The sequence below is a fragment of the Phalacrocorax carbo genome, chromosome 1 (genome assembly GCF_963921805.1).
Source record: "Phalacrocorax carbo chromosome 1, bPhaCar2.1, whole genome shotgun sequence".
Classification (NCBI taxonomy): domain Eukaryota; kingdom Metazoa; phylum Chordata; class Aves; order Suliformes; family Phalacrocoracidae; genus Phalacrocorax; species Phalacrocorax carbo.
In genome coordinates, this window is record NC_087513.1 from 215,139,100 (window position 1) to 215,156,943 (window position 17,844).

The 17,844-nt window shown below is 48.5% G+C and overlaps 2 long non-coding RNA genes across 2 annotated transcripts; one reads left to right on the forward strand and one right to left on the reverse strand.

Moving 5' to 3' along the window:
- Nucleotides 1-1,018: 1,018 nt before the first annotated feature.
- LOC135311485 (uncharacterized) lies at nt 1,019-2,169 on the reverse strand. The gene is made up of 2 exons (XR_010371104.1): nt 1,815-2,169; nt 1,019-1,719 (listed from the first exon to the last, which is right to left on the reverse strand). It is a non-coding gene; the product is annotated as an uncharacterized LOC135311485 (long non-coding RNA).
- Nucleotides 1,409-8,119, forward strand: LOC135311483 (uncharacterized). Its single transcript, XR_010371101.1, has 3 exons — nt 1,409-2,328; nt 6,184-6,328; nt 7,956-8,119. It is a non-coding gene; the product is annotated as an uncharacterized LOC135311483 (long non-coding RNA).
- The last annotated feature ends 9,725 nt before the right edge of the window (nt 8,120-17,844 follow it).

Here is a 17,844-nt window from a genome sequence, read left to right on the forward strand (position 1 = left end):
GCATGGTTTAGAAGTCACGCGTCTGCCTCTGGGCATTTAGCACCGGTAGCCCTGGAGCCTTTCTTCACCCAGGACCAGCAGCACCCTGTTACCCAGTAACTTCATCTACCCAGTAACCCACCAGGCACCCAGAGACCTCCTGCCTGCTGGAGATGGAGGGATGTGCTGCAGGGGAAGGGAGCGATGCTGTCGGTCTCTCCCTGGGACCCCAGTGGCTCTGCAGGGAACAGTGCTACGGTGGTGGTGGTGGTGGCAGTGGTTTTCTGACCCACCAGAAAGTGGGCTGCAGATGTGTTTCCCACCAGGCAGCGCTGCGGTCTGGCAGTCATTTTGGGTTCAGATGTGCAGGTCAATCACTTCTAATTTACACCGCAGGAGTGACACATCACAACATCCTAGAGGACTTTTCCAACCTTAATGATTCTTTGATCCTGTGATCCTACAGAGGGTAATTTATTTAAAAGGGGAAAAGAAGCATATTGCGGAGGAAGGGGTGGGGAGAAGACGATGTACCTGCACGGCACTGAAAGCCAATGGTGGCTGCAGGGAAGTCAAAGAAGAGGCTAAACCCGTTTCCTAGCAGTAGCCCAGGGATGGGAGAACCGAATAGCCGTGAGATGATGGCTTTGCCAGCCACTGGTTTGTATTGTTATAACTCTTCTGCAGTTGAACATTCTGGTGTTACAGGTAGTTGACACAGATGTAAAAGTTATTGGTTGAGCCCCCCCACCCTCTCTCTATTTCAGCCTTTTCCTTGTAGCACTTCAAGATTTTTTTTGCCTTTTTCTGTTTATTCAGCCAGCTTTGGCATTGCATGTATTTCTTGCCACAAATGCCTCCCTGTTTAAATGTCAAGACTGATTATTTAGGAGATTATTGGGCTCAGGAAGAAATTAAACATGCTGTAATAATGTGCTGTGATCCTGGCACATTCTCACCACAGTAGTGGATATTTATGCAGATAATGAGAGCATCAGGAATTAAATTAATTAGTTTTCATGTTGCAAAGAAAATCAGATTCTGAAGGGAGGTAAATCTTCATTCTCCAGTACAAATCTGATGTAAAGCTTCAATTGCTTTTTTACAGGGAATGTTGTTTTCTTTTTAATGTATCATGGTGTTTTTTCTTTGAGGGTAATGGGAGGATTTCTGAACACAGAGACCAAAAATTAAAATACTCGAGCTTACTTTTCAGACAAAAACAAAACCAAAAAAAAGCAGAACATTCAAATAGAAGCAAACAAAAAAAGCATAGATTTTCTTTTTCCACTGAAAAGACATTTTTAATTCCCCCAAAAGGTCTGATGAGGCAATATTTGTCCACGTCTGCTCTGGGGGTTTAAGTCAATATTTGCTGGAAGTTAGAAAGAGATTCCTGCTATTGATCCACGTTTGCTTATTCTGGATTTTTCTTGCAGTTTTCCCAACGCATTTGTTCCTTGCCAGCATCTGAGACAGGACATGGCATTGCTCAGGGGTCTGGTCCAAACTCGGCAGCCCCCCTCGCTGAAGCACAGTCAGGAGGCCAAAACAGGGTGCTGTGAGGGTAAGGTGGGTTGAAATGCGGAGGAGAGCTCTGGATGTGCCCAGCTGAGAGCAAAGCTCAGTCCACGCAGCTCTTGGGTGGAGGGTGAAGTCTTGTTCCCACTTGCTTCATGGCAGACCTCCTGCCTGGTCCTAATGCTGGACTGGGCACTGCCCATCGGCATGCTCCCAGGTCTGCAAACCATAATGTCAAGGCAATAATTTATAAATGTTCACCCAGAAGGAGTTCAACATTTCTAACACCTTCATCCATGGACTATTTCTTTCACCTGCGATGTCTTTTGGCACTATCCTCTTCCGTCCTGTTGGTGCTTAGAGGTTCCAGAGCAGCAACGAAAGTGCAATCACAAGAGTTGGAAAAGAAACAGATTGAGCCCACTTTGCTGAGCCCACTGCAGAGGACGAGCTTGAGACACCCGCCTGGAAAGTCTTAGAGAGAAATATCCTCTGCCTATGCCCCTTGCTTAATACTCTTCATCTGGATAAAGTTAAAGAAATCCCAACCCTCTCCCAAACACAAGAATGTATTTAGCATTTAACAGAAGGTCAAAAATTAATTTCTCTGCGAGGAAGTAGTATGTCCCACACATACGAGCGATTTACTTCCCATAATTTGTGTGCTGGTTGGACTTTGCTGAGCTGTGGGCTGCAGCTCGTTCCTGTGTTTGCACTTAGCAAATATGGACAGACCCACACTGAAACAGGTCCCTGGAGCTGTTTTGTTTCCTCTGACCAGACCCAAGATGAAGCCCCTGTTCCCCAAACCAAAAGGAAAGATAACTGGTAAGAAGCAGCTGTGGGAGGTGGAATCTGCCCTTGGTATGGAGAGGTGAAAGTAGGCCAAGTTTTGAGCCCAAATATACATGGGTATGTGTCCACCACGTTGAGATATGCAGAATTAATTACGGTCCTACTGTTGAATGCATGTAACTTGCAGTATCCCCATGCCCTGTGATAGTGAAATACACAGTTTAACCTGGTGACCCAGAGAAGACCTTAGACTTGAGGACCTTGATAAGAAGCAGCAACTCAGTCTGGCATGGGAAGGGGCAGGTGGGTGTCGTGCAGAAGTCAGGGAGCTCCTCAGGTTGGGGTCAAATGAAAGTATAAACATACAACGAGCCCCTCTTCCCTCTCTGGCTTCATTCAGGACAGCTCAGTGGCATCCAAATCAGACCAAGTGCTCTCTTTGGTACGACCACTGTAAATTTTTGATCTATTTAGGCTGTCAAGCTCTGGACTGTTTCAGAAGACCCAATTAATGATCTCCATTGCAGTGTCTCTCAACATCACCCATATAAAGCAAGACTTGCCTCCTCTGAGATTTCCAAGAAGGAAGATGAGTCCTGCTGGCAAAAGTGCTGGGCCGAGACAGAAATCAGGGGGAGCCTAGGCAAAGATGTGTGTGAAAAAAGGTAGCTGGGAGTTAAGGCAAAGGATGCCAGCAAGAGCACCTCATCTGAGGATGCACCTCTGGAATATGTCCAGTTTGGCAAGCTGGGGGGGGAACCTCCTTCATTGCTGTTACTGTCTTAAAGCATGACTTGAATCTTGCTTCATCCACTGCTTTTGGGGACGACATTTAGGGTTTGCCCATGGGATGACTGACATCGGGACGTGAGGGGCTGGCAGTGCCCACCTGGTTCTGCAGCAGAGTCACACTCACAGGACTGGGGAAATGTTTAGGGGGGCAATGCCTGGCCACAGACCGAATCAGGGGCAGAGGTAGGAAAAGCAAGAAGCACGTGCATCACATTTGCTGCACCCCATGCAGCTTTTTCAGTTGGTGAGGATCATAAAACCTCCACTTTGTTAAATTTCCTTATAAAAAGGAGGATTGCAGCACACATTTATGCAATAGTTTCTCACAACTCGCATCACAAAATTATGGGGTGGCCAGATTGCCAAGATTGTCTCCCCACATGTTACTTTTCACATTCGTATTGCCTGTCTTTTCAACTTTGGGGACAGCCAAGGGAATTCCCTCTGCAGGTGATGGCACAAAGTGCAACACCCTTCCTGCTGCTGAATGTTGTAGGGCTGATATATGTATCATTGACACTTATCCCAGGAAAAAAATAAGACTCAGAAAGGCTCAGAAAGATTTTACTGAGGATTGTGAAATGAAGGGAACCCCACTATCCCAAAGGCAAGGGCTGCCCTTAACCCCAACACTGTGTCCCACTCACTTGTGGTGACACCAACAAGTTGTGAGACGTTTTAGAGGACACACTTGCTCCTCAACTGGCTCCAACACAAGGGCCATATCTTCAGCCAGGGTAAATCTATGTGACTCCACGGCACAGGAGACATCAAGAGCTATAAAGCATCTGGGGTCTAGGCTCAAGTTTCCCAGCAGTGAGAGCTGGAAAAGACCTAGGAGAATTTCGATCCATTTGTCTTGCTGAGGCAGAATTGCTTGTCACCATGTATTTTCTCTTACTCTGACCTGTCTTATTTTAAAAGCAATGGGATGTTCCCTAAGGTGTTTCTGGGGGGATTCTTTTCAGCTTGCCTTGTCAAGGCTTTTGCAACAGTTGAACACAGCAGGGTCAATGGTCGGGAAACCAATCAAGTGCCTTAGGTGTGGAAACACAAGGTCGGGCCCCCTGGGAATGGGTCCTTTCAGGGAGCAGTGTTTTAGAAGCACTGCCCTAGAAGCAGAAGCAATGCCTTAGAAGCAAATCCTATTCCCTCCCCAAAGCTATTGGGTTTGAAACTAGTGATTTTCCCTAGATTTTTGGGCATGGTCCAGCTGTCCCATGTCCCCTTCTCTGTTTCTTCCCGTTACAGCTTGGCGTTGAGTGCTCCAGGGTCAAGGCTGCAGAAGGAAAGACAGACTTTATTGTTTTTTAGTATTATAAAGATAAATGCGCCCATCAACACGGTTCCACCCACTGCTGCTAACCCTTCTGAGGGCATGCAGTGGTGGCCATGAAAAGCCCCTGCAGTCAGTGGGGAAAGAAGCCGCCTTTTCTTCTCTGCCTGAAAATCTATGCCACAGATCTATGGCATTTATATCAAAATCTGTGCCAAGCTGTGTTGGCTTTGGGGCAGTGGGGGTTTCAGCCTTCAGCCCTTCTTGACTGTGCTGTGTTAGAGCCTGGGCTGCTGGATCCACCTCTTATTGGGGTGGTGGTGGGTAACTTGTGGTGATTCACATTGATTGAAAAAGCATTGGGCCAGAAGAGATATGGGAAGGCCAACTACACCCCCTCCCCCTCCAAAATTGTCTTAGGAGGTCTGCAAATGAAAGCATGATGAGGAAAAATTGCCCATCCTGTGGGTATGCCAAGGAATGTAAGGGAAAACCAGAGGGTTACGGAAAGACCCTATGTTTGGTTCCATCGTATTAATCAATAGTAAATTTTGGCCTCCCGTAGCCTCCTTTCCCCTGAAACAACCCAAAGTGTTCCTTTCTCATGCACAAATGTCACTCTATTCACCAGTCAAAGGCAACTTTCTTGTGACCACATTGTATAGTGCACAGCAATTCTGGAGAGCAGACTGAAATACGAAACAAAGAAAACTTGGCAGCAGGAATTGGAGGAGGCAAAAACGTGTCTCCTCCTGGAAATGGTCTGAAGGACAAGTCTGAGACTGACTTTTCAAAGGGCCACATGAGCTGACAGTCTGCACTGGGGCTGCTCTTCAAATATTATGAGAAGGCTTCGAGACCATCAGAGGGCAAATCTTGAGTTTGTGCCGAAATAGAGATGGGAAATCGTGGCACAACTGTTGCTGGAATACCCTGGGGTTTTTTCAGACTAAGCAGGGTGGATCGTTTGGAGAAGCAGACACATTTCTGGATACTTGTCAGCTCTTGAAAGGCTTATGACAGTTCTTCGAGCCCAGTTTTCTTTCGAAAGCTTGCATGGGAAAGTTATAAAGGAAGGCATAATTCTAAATCAATGAGTTTCTGCTGCTCATGTGAATATATGACTTTGTGTGTCCTCTAGTCATGTAGATATACAACTGCTTTTTTAGGCTGCATTGGAACCAGTTTCTTCTAAAATTGTGTGAGCGTGTCTGAAAAGATCTTTTGGGTCCAGAAGATCTGGGGATAAAAGCCTTTCCTGCAGGAACAGCCAGCAGTTGTGCTGGTGATCGAATGCATAGGCCATGGGCACGCTCATCTCTAGCCCGGGGTCTTTGCTGCATCGGCTAACCGCTGGCCTGCTGGCATGCTTCAGAGCTGAAATCCTGGCCACTGCCAGGGATCACAGCAGGGTCCTGCTGAAATCCAAAACTGGGTAATGAGAATTTTGTAAGTCACAAAATATCGGTCCTACAGACACAGCTGAGCCCAGGCCCAAGCCGATGGAGGATGCGCCATGGCTGCACCCCACCAGAGCAGCTGTGGCTTTCCGAGCCCTGATGTGCAGCTACGTGCCAGTGATGCACCAATGAACCCCTGCACCGTGTCACCGTGTACGTACCAGCCTGATAGGTCTGTGCTTGGTGCCCTACCAGTAGTGCATAACGGCTGGTTGGGATGGCACATCAGCCCGATCAGGGTCTCCTGCCCATTTACTGACCTATGCAGAAGTTTGTAAAGGGGATCTATCCCATCCCCTTTCGCAGTCTCAACTCACTCAGCTCCTCTTTGTTCCCATCCATGCTCCATCACCTCTCCAGGTCCCTCATTACTCACCTCTCCCGGAGCCCAGGAAGACATCACCACCCACTGAGCCCATGGCATGTCTCCTGGGACTTCCCTGGCACCTTCTGATGGTTAAACAGTTTCCTCATTAACTGAGTTTCAGGACACAGTTTTAATGAGGTACGTGAAGTAGCCAGGGGTCAGTGTTCATAGCTTGCATGTTTTAGCAATCACATTTGACAGTCAAAGCATGAGGAGGCAGGCATGGCGGGATTTACGTACAGGAGGTTCATTGCTGACTTCTCCAAACTATACCATACTGAACATTACTGCCTTCCAGCTTTAATATACCGTTAGTAACCTTGACTGCGTGCTTTTCTTTGCCTTCCCTTTGCTTTTCCCTTCCTCTTCCCTTTCTCCTTCCCATTCCCCTTCCCTTTTCCCTGTCTCCTCCCATCTTGTCTCCTCTCCCTATCCCTTCCCACTAGTGGCTAAATATGCAAGGCAAGAGGGAGCCATAGAGCAGAGGCTCAGCTTTGTTCCCAAAACCATGCTTTAAAGCAGATGACTGTTGTCACCTATGGGTAAATCATGGTTTTCCATCGCCGTTGTTCGGGCTGTAGGTGTTTACAGCAGCTGACCATCTTCCCCATCTCAATGCAATAACGCTCAGGAGTGGTGTGATACCTCTGAGTATTCCAAGTGTGAGGATGGAGATGGTGGGATGAACTTCTCTGTCTCTGAAGCTGGCTAGGACAGGGAGGCAGCTTTTTCTGGGGAGATTACGCTGGGGTTCCTGTTCAGAGCACTTAAAACAAGGGTAGATAAATAAAAGGCAATTCTTGAGGCTCACATGGATAAGCTCTGCTTAACCTCAGCCTCTGGATGGAAGTACTGCCCTGGTTTTGCTCCAGGGCCAGGCTGAACACCTCTCGCATATCCTAGCACAGGCCCTGGCTGGGGATGCTCCAGCCTCATCATGAGCTAAATAAAGTCACAGGGAAGCCCTGAGGCATGGATAATCTGGTGCTGGGCCAGGAGAGGTGAGTAGGGCTCCATCCACCCGAGTGTTTTGCGTGTGTGCCCCACAGATCCTTCAGCTTTCCAAAAATCGGTGTTGTGGCTGGAGAAGGCAGGTCCAGAGCCCCAGGTACCTGGCATCCATGCTGGGAGAAGAGTTTTCTGGCTCCTGTGGCTGTTCAAGTGGAAGAGCATGGCATCTCAAGATGCTTCAAGCCATGGGTACTCATTTGGTGGCTTGGGTGGAAAGGAGGAGGTGGACCTCCAGCCCTCCCCAGCCCCTTTGCCTATTTCTCAGCTCTTTTACTCAGGCAGTGCCAATCGGCTCTGAATCAAGAGAAGCAAAGGGCGACGGGGCCAGTTTTAAAATTAGACTTGTAAGGAGCCCTTATCTCCAGCTAGGCTTTATCAGACAAGCAGGCAAGCCTTATCCCACCCCGTAATCCCCTCTTCTGGAGGCTCTTGAACGCCAGTGACAACAAAAATGTGCTGTGTTGAAATCGTTGCCTGAGGAAATGTGAACTATCACACTAGGGCTCCCCAGGCTCCCCATCCTTGGCCGTGGCTACATTTCATCAGTGGATAATTGCTCGCTTTGCAGCAGTTGTTCTGGAGAAACCGAAGCATCTTCCCTCTTTGCCCGGCTCACTCTGCAGGGCACAGGGAGATTAACTGATGGTAGCCCCCTTCAAAGAGCTCATTAATGTCACCAGGGAGGTTTTCTGCTGTAATAATGATGGAGTTGTTTCAAGTCCGGCTGTATCCGATTCTTAATGTTTTACTTCAGATCAGGTGCTGGATAGTGTTTGATGTGGTGCCAACCGCAAACCAAAATGTATTCTGCAGAGGGAAGGGCCGGAAGGGATAAACCCTACCCTGAGATGAGGGTCCTGAATGGAAACCTCAGACCCAAATGGCCTGGAAAAAAATGGATTTAAGTATTATGCTTGGCCCTGAGGCATCTAAATAAAATCCTGAAACCAAACAACTTCTCTCCCTTACTCCACCCACCTTCTTTTGGGGTACCTCTAGTTTTGCATCATGAACCCTTGCACTATTTCTCCTAGCTGGGGAGTCACATACGTCCCCTGGGCTTTCTCCAGCTTGAAGTTGGTGGCTGAAGGTGGAAATCAGCCTGCTCACGAGCTTGGCTGAGGTTTTTTGATTTAACTCTCTCTGGCATCTCCTCTTTCATATGGTCAGTCTGGGTCAGCAGCCCGGCCCCAGGTGAGAACTCAGAGCCGCTAAACTTGACGATGTGAAGGTTTCCACCTCTCTCCACTGAAACACGGGTTATGGAGCAGTTGTTCGCTCTAGGATTCAGTAACTTGGACTAACACACTTCCTACAGGCTCTTCGCATTCACACTCCCTCTGCTTCTATATTTTTAATGAGCTCTTGACATTTTTACTCTTTCCCTCTCTGCTGCAGGGATGAGTCTGCAACCCGCAGCCCGCACACTCTGCAGCTAGTGGGACCAATTTCCAGGTGTCCCGCAGATAAAGTGGTGTTGGAGCAGTAGGATCTGCATCCACAGACCCTCCCCTGGCCCTGAGCCTTCAGCACGTGTGTCTTGTAAAGCGTGTTGTACATTTCCCGGGTTTCATAAACAGCAGCTGGTGGCTGCCAGAGAAGCTGAGATGAGAAATCTTTCTCCCCTCCTGCTGCCTTCCCCTCCATGTTGCAATCTGATTGATAAACCAGCAATATACGTGGATACGCGTTTACTCCACAATTTTTCTTAATCACCTCGCATAATGGGTACTGTCAGCTTGCTTTTTTTTTCTTTTGTTTTAAGAAGCTGTTGTTATGTTCTGCTTCTCCCCCACTGTTTACAACTTGGGTTTTTTTTGCCAAGAAGGCTCAGAAATGCATCTTCCAGGCTTCATGGGTAATCATCTAAACAAAACCTGGAAGAGGAGAGGGAGAAAGAAGGAGAGGGAACAAGCCTGTTTTGGCTACTGTAAACAGCTCCATCAGCATCCAGCGTTCAAAGACCCACTGTCGTCTCATCCAGCATCTGAAGACCTAATGTGGTCTCCTCAAGCTCCCTCTGCAGTCAGGAGGCTCCTCCAGCAGCTCAGAGCACAGCCTCAGTAATGCAGATAAACACCTTTACCAGCAGACAGCGTTTTGGGATATTCTGCCAGACTGGTGCCAGAAAGCTGGACTCGCATCTGTGGTCCACAGTCCTGCCAACAAGCCGGTCCCTGGGGCCTCTGCTTGGCTGTTCTTTTACCCAGGGTGAAATCCCTTTTCGCCCCCTTCTCCCCTGTGCTATAGTAGAAAGAAAGGGGTCAGAGAAATACTTTACGTGCACTGTAACTGACATGGTTTTCATGGGGGATGTGAAAAGGGTCCTTGATGTCCTGCTGGTACAGGTGTGGCTGAGGTGAGGAGGGCTGCTGCCAGCTCCTGAGAGCCTTCTGCCTCCACCTCTGGAGGGCAGGCAGCAATACTGGAGGGTCCGGAGCCCCAAAGAGGTTAGCTCCTTTGCAGGGGTTTTTGGTGCTGGATGAGACCCCAGCAAATACCTAGATTTGCAGTTTCAAGCTTTTCTAAGTGTATTCAAAAGGGGTGAGACCTGAGCTGAGGCACGCCGGCAGCAGGGAGAGGAGGGATGTTCTTGTGCACAACATGCAACAGGAAGGTGTCCTTGCTTGACCCACCCAGGGGCTGGGGAGGGTGCTCTGCACCCACGACCTGCTATACCCTAATACGTATGTATCTGCAGTTATTCCAGCTGCAATATTTATGTGACACGGATGGACGCCTGTACTCCGAATTACTCCAGCAGTGGGAAGCCACAAGTCGCAACGCTTGGCACGGCGGGTACATACTTGCAGCACAGAAGTCCCGCAGAGAGAGCAATAGGCTGCCAGCTGCCGTTGCAGTCTCTTGGCTGCTAGGAGCCCTGTATAATTTGAATATAAATTCTCCACAGATGAGGTGACACTTTGCTTTTCACCCGGAGGCAGATGAAAGATCTACTTGAGCATGCAGACGGAGACAGGGAGCCTGGCCCACCCAGCTCAGCAGGAGCTGCAGGACGGGCTGGCTTTGTGGCCGAGGGCAGCCTGTTTGCAGAGGGGAGTGATGCTGGCATCTCCTTCAAACGGATTCCACTCGCTCCAGCCTTTTCTTAATACCCGCTTTCAGCTCATAAGAAGTTAAAAATCTTTGGGTGCTCTTTCTGAAATGACACACGGAGCAGAGCAAGCTCCCAGCTCCCAAGAGCAAAGGGATGATCAGACAGTGTGGGTTTGTTTCATTTCAAGGATGTGTGCTTGGATCACACCCAAGTGAGACAAAACCAAATATGCAAAGTGCATCAGGACAGAAATGAAAGAGGCAGCGGGTCATGGCTTTCCCCGCGCTCGATGGTCTGAAGATCTAAGGCATCCCTCAGATTAGCTTGCAAGGAGCACCACATCCCATGAAGCCCCCCCTCGCCCAAATATTTGATGACTCCAGCTCTCCCAAGCTATCCCATTCACACATTGCCAGCTAATTTGGACAAAAGGCTCTGTGAAATTTTAACAGAAAAAAAATATATCTGCAGTTCTTGAGCTTTCTGGTGAGAGTTTGAGCTGAAAATTCTGCTGTAACTGAAAGGGAGAAGACTCAGAGAAATACATGTTCTCATCCCTCAAAATGAGTTATGCAAGGCTAACTAAGACAGAGTTTTTAGAGTCATAAGAGTGAGTTAGGGTGGAGCTCTGGGCAACAAGGAGCTGCAGAGCTGAGCGGCTGGGGCTGAGTGTGCCAGCCCAGACACAGCACTGTATGGGAGCCCCATTGTACCCTTAGACTCCCCTAGTTTCCCTCTAGAAGTGTTGCTGAAGCATTAGAAAGACACAACGACCCAGCCCAACTTTCTCCAGCCACCCCTTGCAGCAGAAATACAGCTCACAGGGTCTTAGTGACCTGCTGTACCTGTGGTCTGGTGGGGCATACCCTTGCCAAGGCCAGTAGCACTGTGAGGATCGGTAGGGTCACTCATGGAAAGGGCACCAGTGGGAGGAAGAAATGGCCCTACAGACACGACAAGGCTGATCTGCAGTCACTGCAGATGCCCCTGGGTGGGTGGAAGGCAGGCAGTCCACCGCACAGCGGAGCCTCCACCACAACTCTATGTCAATGACCAGCTGCAGTGCATGGATCTCCTCCGCCTGGGGGTGGATGAGGAGCCAACCGAGAGCTCATGGGTCAGGATTAAAGGGAGGGCAGGTACAGGTGACGTTATAGTGGGTGTCTGCTACAGGCCACCCGACAAGGAAGACTGAGCAGATGAGGTTCTCTATAGACAGACTGGAGCAGCTTCACATTCACAAGCTCTGGTCCTCATGGGGGTTTCAACCACCCTGATGTCTGTTGGAAGGACAGCACAGCAGGACACAAGCAATCCTGGAGATTCCTGGAATGCGTTGATAAGTTCCTTCTCCAAGTGATAGAGGAGTCAACAAGGAGAGGTGCTATGCTGGACCTTGTTCTCACCAACCGGAGGGGCTGGTGGGGAATGTGAAGCTCAAGGGCAGCCCTGGCTGCAGTGACCATGAAATGGTGGAGTTCAAGACCCTTAGGACACCGAGGAGGGCACACAGCAAGCTCACTACCCTGGACTTCAGGAGAGCAGACTTTGGCCTCTTCAGGGACCTGCCTGGTAGGGTACCATGGGATAAAGCTCTGGAGGGAAGAGGGGCTCAAGAAAGCTGGTTAATATTCCAGGATCACCTCCTCCAAGCTCAGGAGCGATGCATCCCAACAAAGAGGAGTCAGGCAAAAATTCCAGGAGGCCTGCGTGGATGAACCAGGAGCTCCTGGACAAACTCAAACACAAAAAGGAAGCTGACAGAGGGTTGGAACAAGGACAGGTAACCTGGGAGGAATATAGACAAATTGTCTGAGCAGCCAGGGATCAGGTTAGGAAAGCTAAAACCCTGATAGAATTAAATCTGGCCAGTGACATCAAGAGCAACAAGAAAAGCTTCTATATGTATGTCGGTGATACAAGGAAGACTAGGGAAAATGTGGGTCCTCTCCAGAAGGAAATGGGAGATCTGGTTACCCAGGGTATGGAGAATGCTGAGGCATTAAATGACTTTTTTTGCTTCAATCTTCACTGGCAAGTGCTCAAACTAAACCGCCCAAGTTGCAGAAGGCAAAGGCAGGGACTGGGAGAATGAAGAACCACGCACTGTAGGAGAAGATCAGATCTGAGATCATCTGGGGAACCTGAAGTTGCCCAAGTCCATGGGACCTAATGAGATGTATCCGCAGGTCCTGAAGGAACTGGAGGATGAAGTTGCTAAGCCACTGTTCATCATATTTGAGGAGTTGTGGCAGTCTGGTGAAGTTCCCACTGACTGAAAAAGGGGAAACATAACCCTCATGTTTAAAAAGGGAAAAAAATGAAGATTCCAGGGGACTACAGGCCTGTCAGTCTCACCTCTGTGCCTGGCAAGATCATGGAGCAGATCCTCCTGGAGACTATGCTAAGGCACATGGAAAATAAAGAGGTGACTGGCGACAGCCATCATGGCTTCGCTAAGGGCAAATCGTGCCTGACAATTTTGGTGGCCTTCTACGGTGGGGTTGCAGCATTGGTGGATAAGGGAAGAGCAAACTGGCATCATCTACCTGGACTCGTGCAAAGCACTGGACACTGCCCCAGACAACAACCTTGTCTCTGAACTGGAGAGATATGGATTTGGCAGATGGACCACTCACTGGATGAGGAACTGGCTGGATGCTCATGCTCAAAGACTTTCAGTCAACAGCTCCATGTCCAAGTGGAGATCAGTGACCGGTGGCGTTCTTCAGGGGTCGGTGCTGGGACTGGTGCTGTTTAACATCTTTGTTGGCAACATGGACAGCGCAATTGAGTGCGCCCTCAGCAAGTCTGCCCATGACACCAAGCTGTGTGGTGCCCGTGACACACTGGAGGGAAGGGATGCCATCCAGAGGGACCTTGACAGGCCAGAGAGGTGGGCCCGTGTGAGCCTCATGAACTTCAACAAGGCCAAGTGCAAGGTCCTGCACATTGGTCAGGGCAATCCCAAGCACACATACGGGCTGGGTGAAGAACGGTTCAAGAGCAGCCCTGTGGAGAAGGACTTGGGGGGTGCCGGTTGATGAGAAGATCAACAGACCTGGCAATGTGTGTTTGCAGTCTAGAAAGCCAACCATATCCTGCATCAAAAGAAGTGTGGCCAGCAGGTCAAGGGAGGTGATTCTGCCCCTCTACTCCATTCTCCTGAGACGCCACCTGGTGTACTGCATTCAGCTCTGGGGCTCCCAACATAAGAAAGACATGGACCTGTTGGAGCAAGTCCAGACAAGGGCCACGAAGATGATCGGAGGCTGGAGCACCTCCTGTATAAGGAAGGGCTGAGAGAGTTCAGGTTGCTCAGCCTAGAGAAGAGAAGGTTCCAAGGAGACCTTATAGCATCCTTCCAGTACCTGAAGGGGGCCTACAAGAAAGCTGGAGAGGATCTTTTTACAAGGGCATGTAGGGATAAGAAGGGTTAAAGGCTTTAACCTGAAAGAGGGTAGATTTAGATTATATATAAGGGAGAAATTCTTGACTCTGAGGCCCAGAGAAGTTGTGGATGCCCCATTCCTGGAAATGTTTAAGGCCAGGTTGGACGGGGCTTTGAGAAACCCTGTCTAGTGGAAGGTGTCCCTGCCCATGGCAGTGGGGTTGGAACTAGGTGATCATTAAGGTCCCTTGGACCCAAACCATTCCATGATTCTATGACTCTGTGATTCTATGATTTTGCCATCACCTTTGACGTGGCCAAAGTTTTCTTCTATATGTCAAATCAGCTGTATTTCTTATATCTCCTACTCCACAGCCCTCTTAGGCCAAATGTACCCCAAGCTATTTGCAGGTTAAGGGACAGGTGAAGCACACAGCTTTTCCCTTTAACCTCTATGCTGGGAAGTCACGTAAAACGAGGACCTGAGATGGGCTGGACTTCATGCTTTGCTCTTGATATCACATTAGCTATTCAGCTGGGAGGGGTGTGTGAAAAGCTTAAACCAGAAGCCCTCCTAATATCACCAAGTCACACTCCCCTTCCCTTTCCACTGAAAGGAATAACCTTGTGTGATGCAGATGAAACCTTTACTTAAAGGTTGTGTTGATGGCTTTGTTGTGTCCTACAGAAGCCCTGAAGCAGCAGGTTTCATAAGTGGAAATCAGCAGGGGCTGTAGATGGAAATTTTCTGAAAACGTTAGCCAGAGGGGAAAGGCTGCCAGCACAGATGATAAATATGCCATCCTTAAGGGTGTAAATCATCACTCCAAGGCATGACTCTGTAGAAAGCTTGTAACACTTTAAAACGCATGTACCAGTTGTCCTTTCCAAAGGGCAAATCAGTTAATGGGTATGGGGAGCTGTTTGCCTCTGCTGTGGCTGTGCTCCCTGGATCTTCTTCCCCTGGTGGTCTTGGGGTGGAGAATCAACTTCATTCCTGGTGAGGCTTCCCTAGATTATATTCCCCTTCTTATGCTTTGGATGTGATCTTCAGTGTGTGGCTGGTGTGTGAGGAGAGAAGGAGGAGGGTAAGGATTCCCATGTCCTAAAAAAAAAAAGGTGAATTAATTGCTTTTCTGTGTCACAGACCTTGGGTTTGGATCTGGTCACCTAAATCTGCAGGTTGGAGATTCACCAAGACCCTCCACTCCCAGAGGCTGTGTCTGTGCTATAACCTTTAGGTAGCTATGGCTTTCAGAGATATGGAAAGGTGCAGCCTTTGAGTAAGAAAAGAGTTGGTGGTCACCCAGATAAGCCGCTCTACTGGTGGACCTGGATGGCTGGAGGGAGGGCAGCTGTGGGTGATCTAGAAGACCGTCTTCTCCCACCAGCACAGCTGCTGGAAAATGTTTCCACAAGGCTAGGATCGCCTGGTATAACGGGATGTTTCTAGGGTAGAAAAATGTCAACTTATCCTAGTGGAAGCACATCCATGTTGAGAGAGGCTGCTGTTAACAAAGACAATGCTTGACTGACTTCACCTGCCAGTGATGGATGGGGAATCCTAAACCGTAGGCTGCATCTATGTCCCCTCACCCTTCCTGCACCAAAACCCCATCTCCCCATGCAAGGCATGCAGGATGGGTCTTCTGCTCTTTGCTGATGTCTTTGTCCAGCCTGCAGCAACTTCTGCTGTTTCCCTGCTTGTTTTACCAATCTCTGTAATAACACCCTGCTTTTCCCCTGGGTTTGCAACACCACTGGGTTTAACAACACCTGGAAAGTTAATTAAAGGCTTGTTCTGCCCATCTCCACGTTCCCAGGTCAGTAATGAGCAGGTTGTATCAGCCCCAGGTTCACCCTCCAGGCTCTCCCAGCCCTGAGCAATGAGAGCGCGAGGGGACAGCATCATGGCAGGGGGGAAAGCTGGTCTCTTAAATGGAAAGACAAGTTGTGCCCCTGTCTTGCCTCTCCCCCTCAGGGCGGGTACAGCCTGACTCAGTGTGTAAGAGACACCAGGAATAAATGGGAGTGGGATGCTATCAGAGCTGGTCTAGAGAGGACTTTCTGGTCCACCGAGCCTGGTGAGCAGTGACACCATTTCCATTAGCGTCAGCTCGGTGGAGCTACAGTTCACCAGGCACCTTGCTGGGAAAGTGTGGGTTCCTTTGCAAGACGAAGCTGAAGGGAATGCCTGAGCTGTAATCATAAACAATATAAATTACTGTGCGTGTGTCTTTATGATCTATATCTAATGCAAATGCTGACTGTCTCCAAGGTAGTAAAACATCAACCCCAGGGGAAATAATAACAATTCTCTTACATTACCTGCAGCCAATGTTTCTGTTAAAGCTTAGTATTTAAGGAACTTTATAAAGTAGGTGTGCCTTTATAAACCAGAATTTTAACTTATATAAGACACTTCTAAATGTTAATCAGTCAATCCTCAGCACTCCAAAAAGGCTTAATTGGGTAGTAAATCTTTATACCTCTGAGGATGGCCACAAAGGTTGTCACTATTTTTAGCAGAGGGGCTGGCAGTCAGGAGCTCGATGCTCATACCACTAGATCCCATCTCAGTCACGGGCTCTGTATGTGTAGGTAGACACATATGTACCTATATTTAATGTAAACAAGATGCTAATGGGGTGAGTGCACTATGATGTGTAGATGTTGGTCTGACATGAAGAAGTAGCAGAGGTTTTAGCAGATGGATGATCTCCAGACGTGCATATGTGTTCATACATACATGTGGCTGGAGATAAACCTTGTCATTTCCCACATCCCAGTAGGAATGCCTGAAACTGCCCTTCGTAGCAGGCCTGTAAAGTTCAGGACTTTCCCTGGCGTCAGAAGCTTGGATGCAATGTCAGAGCCACAACTGCAGTGGAAACACAAAAGCAAACCTGACTTGAGAAAATAAATAAGTGCAACTGCAATTTTCTTGAAAGTAACCAAGAATGGCTCAGAGCCATTCTGGCTGTAACAGATGTTGGGATCTCTTTACTAGTAGTCAAATCTCTTTGCTGTTGAGTGAGCTTAACCCATTGCTGGTGGGCTAGATGCTGCTCAAGGTCTTCTCTTGTCACTCATAGCTGGGGGAAAAGCAAAAAGCAGCGGAGGTCATGGGTGCTTGGAAGACACAGCTCAACAGTGCCTGACCTCTATCACCACTATGGATTGCTTGTTTATGGATCAGCAGGGCAGTGCTGGAAAAGGGGAGGCAACATCTAACCGATCAACATGACATAGTCCAAACTGGTTGAAAGCTGGATATAGATGACCCTCATGGCTCTACATCTCGCTTTTCAGAGCAGGTCTTGAAGGTAAAGACAGGGTTTGGAAGAGCAGGTTAAAAAAAAAAGAAGATTCCCCCCTAAAAGGAGGAAAGCTTTATAATGAAAGCCCAGTTGGAAACGATTGGTTTGCACTGGCGAGCTGCTACCCCCAAAAAGAGCTGGACTGCCTCCTCTACAATCACTCGCATGAGTAAGCACTGCGAAAACAGTTTGGCCTGGAAGGAGCTAATAAGCACACAGATAAAATCTTATTCTGAAAGCAGCAACAAAGGACACGTGATTTATATTTCAGTTGGTGACTTCATATGTTTTGCAGAGTTTCTCCAAAATATATCAGAATTCATAATTCATTTTTACAATGCATTAAATTAAAATAATAAATGTCAGGAAGTTTTCTGAGAGAAAGAAAACTCTGTAAGCAGCGTTGAGGGATCAAAAGAGTTTTTGACAGGGAGAGACTCCTGTTGACTTGAGGGGCTTTGGATCAGGCTCGAGATTGGCAAGAAAATGGACAACAGTTAATAAAAGCGTGCCTGTTAGACGTGCTGGAGCTTGGGTAAGTTGGAGCAGGCTGGGAGCTGACTGCGGCCTCTCAGCGTGCGTTGCGGGGAGCTGCGTGCTGGCCGGAGCCTCGCCACTGTGCGTGGAGGGGTCCCGTTGCTCATCTGAATGGCAGCAGCCACGGAGGAGTCAGGACAAAGGAAGTGAGAGTGGAGGCGGAGGAGAGAGTGGGGATTAGAGGATTGGAGGAAAAACAACGTTCAAGGGGAGAAACCATTCCAAAACCTACATTTATCCAAGGAAAAGGGCTGTTGCATTAAGAGGCTGTATATCATTTCTGGGGTTATTCATTTCCTTCACGTTGGAAGAGTTATTATCTCTGTGTGTTTCCATA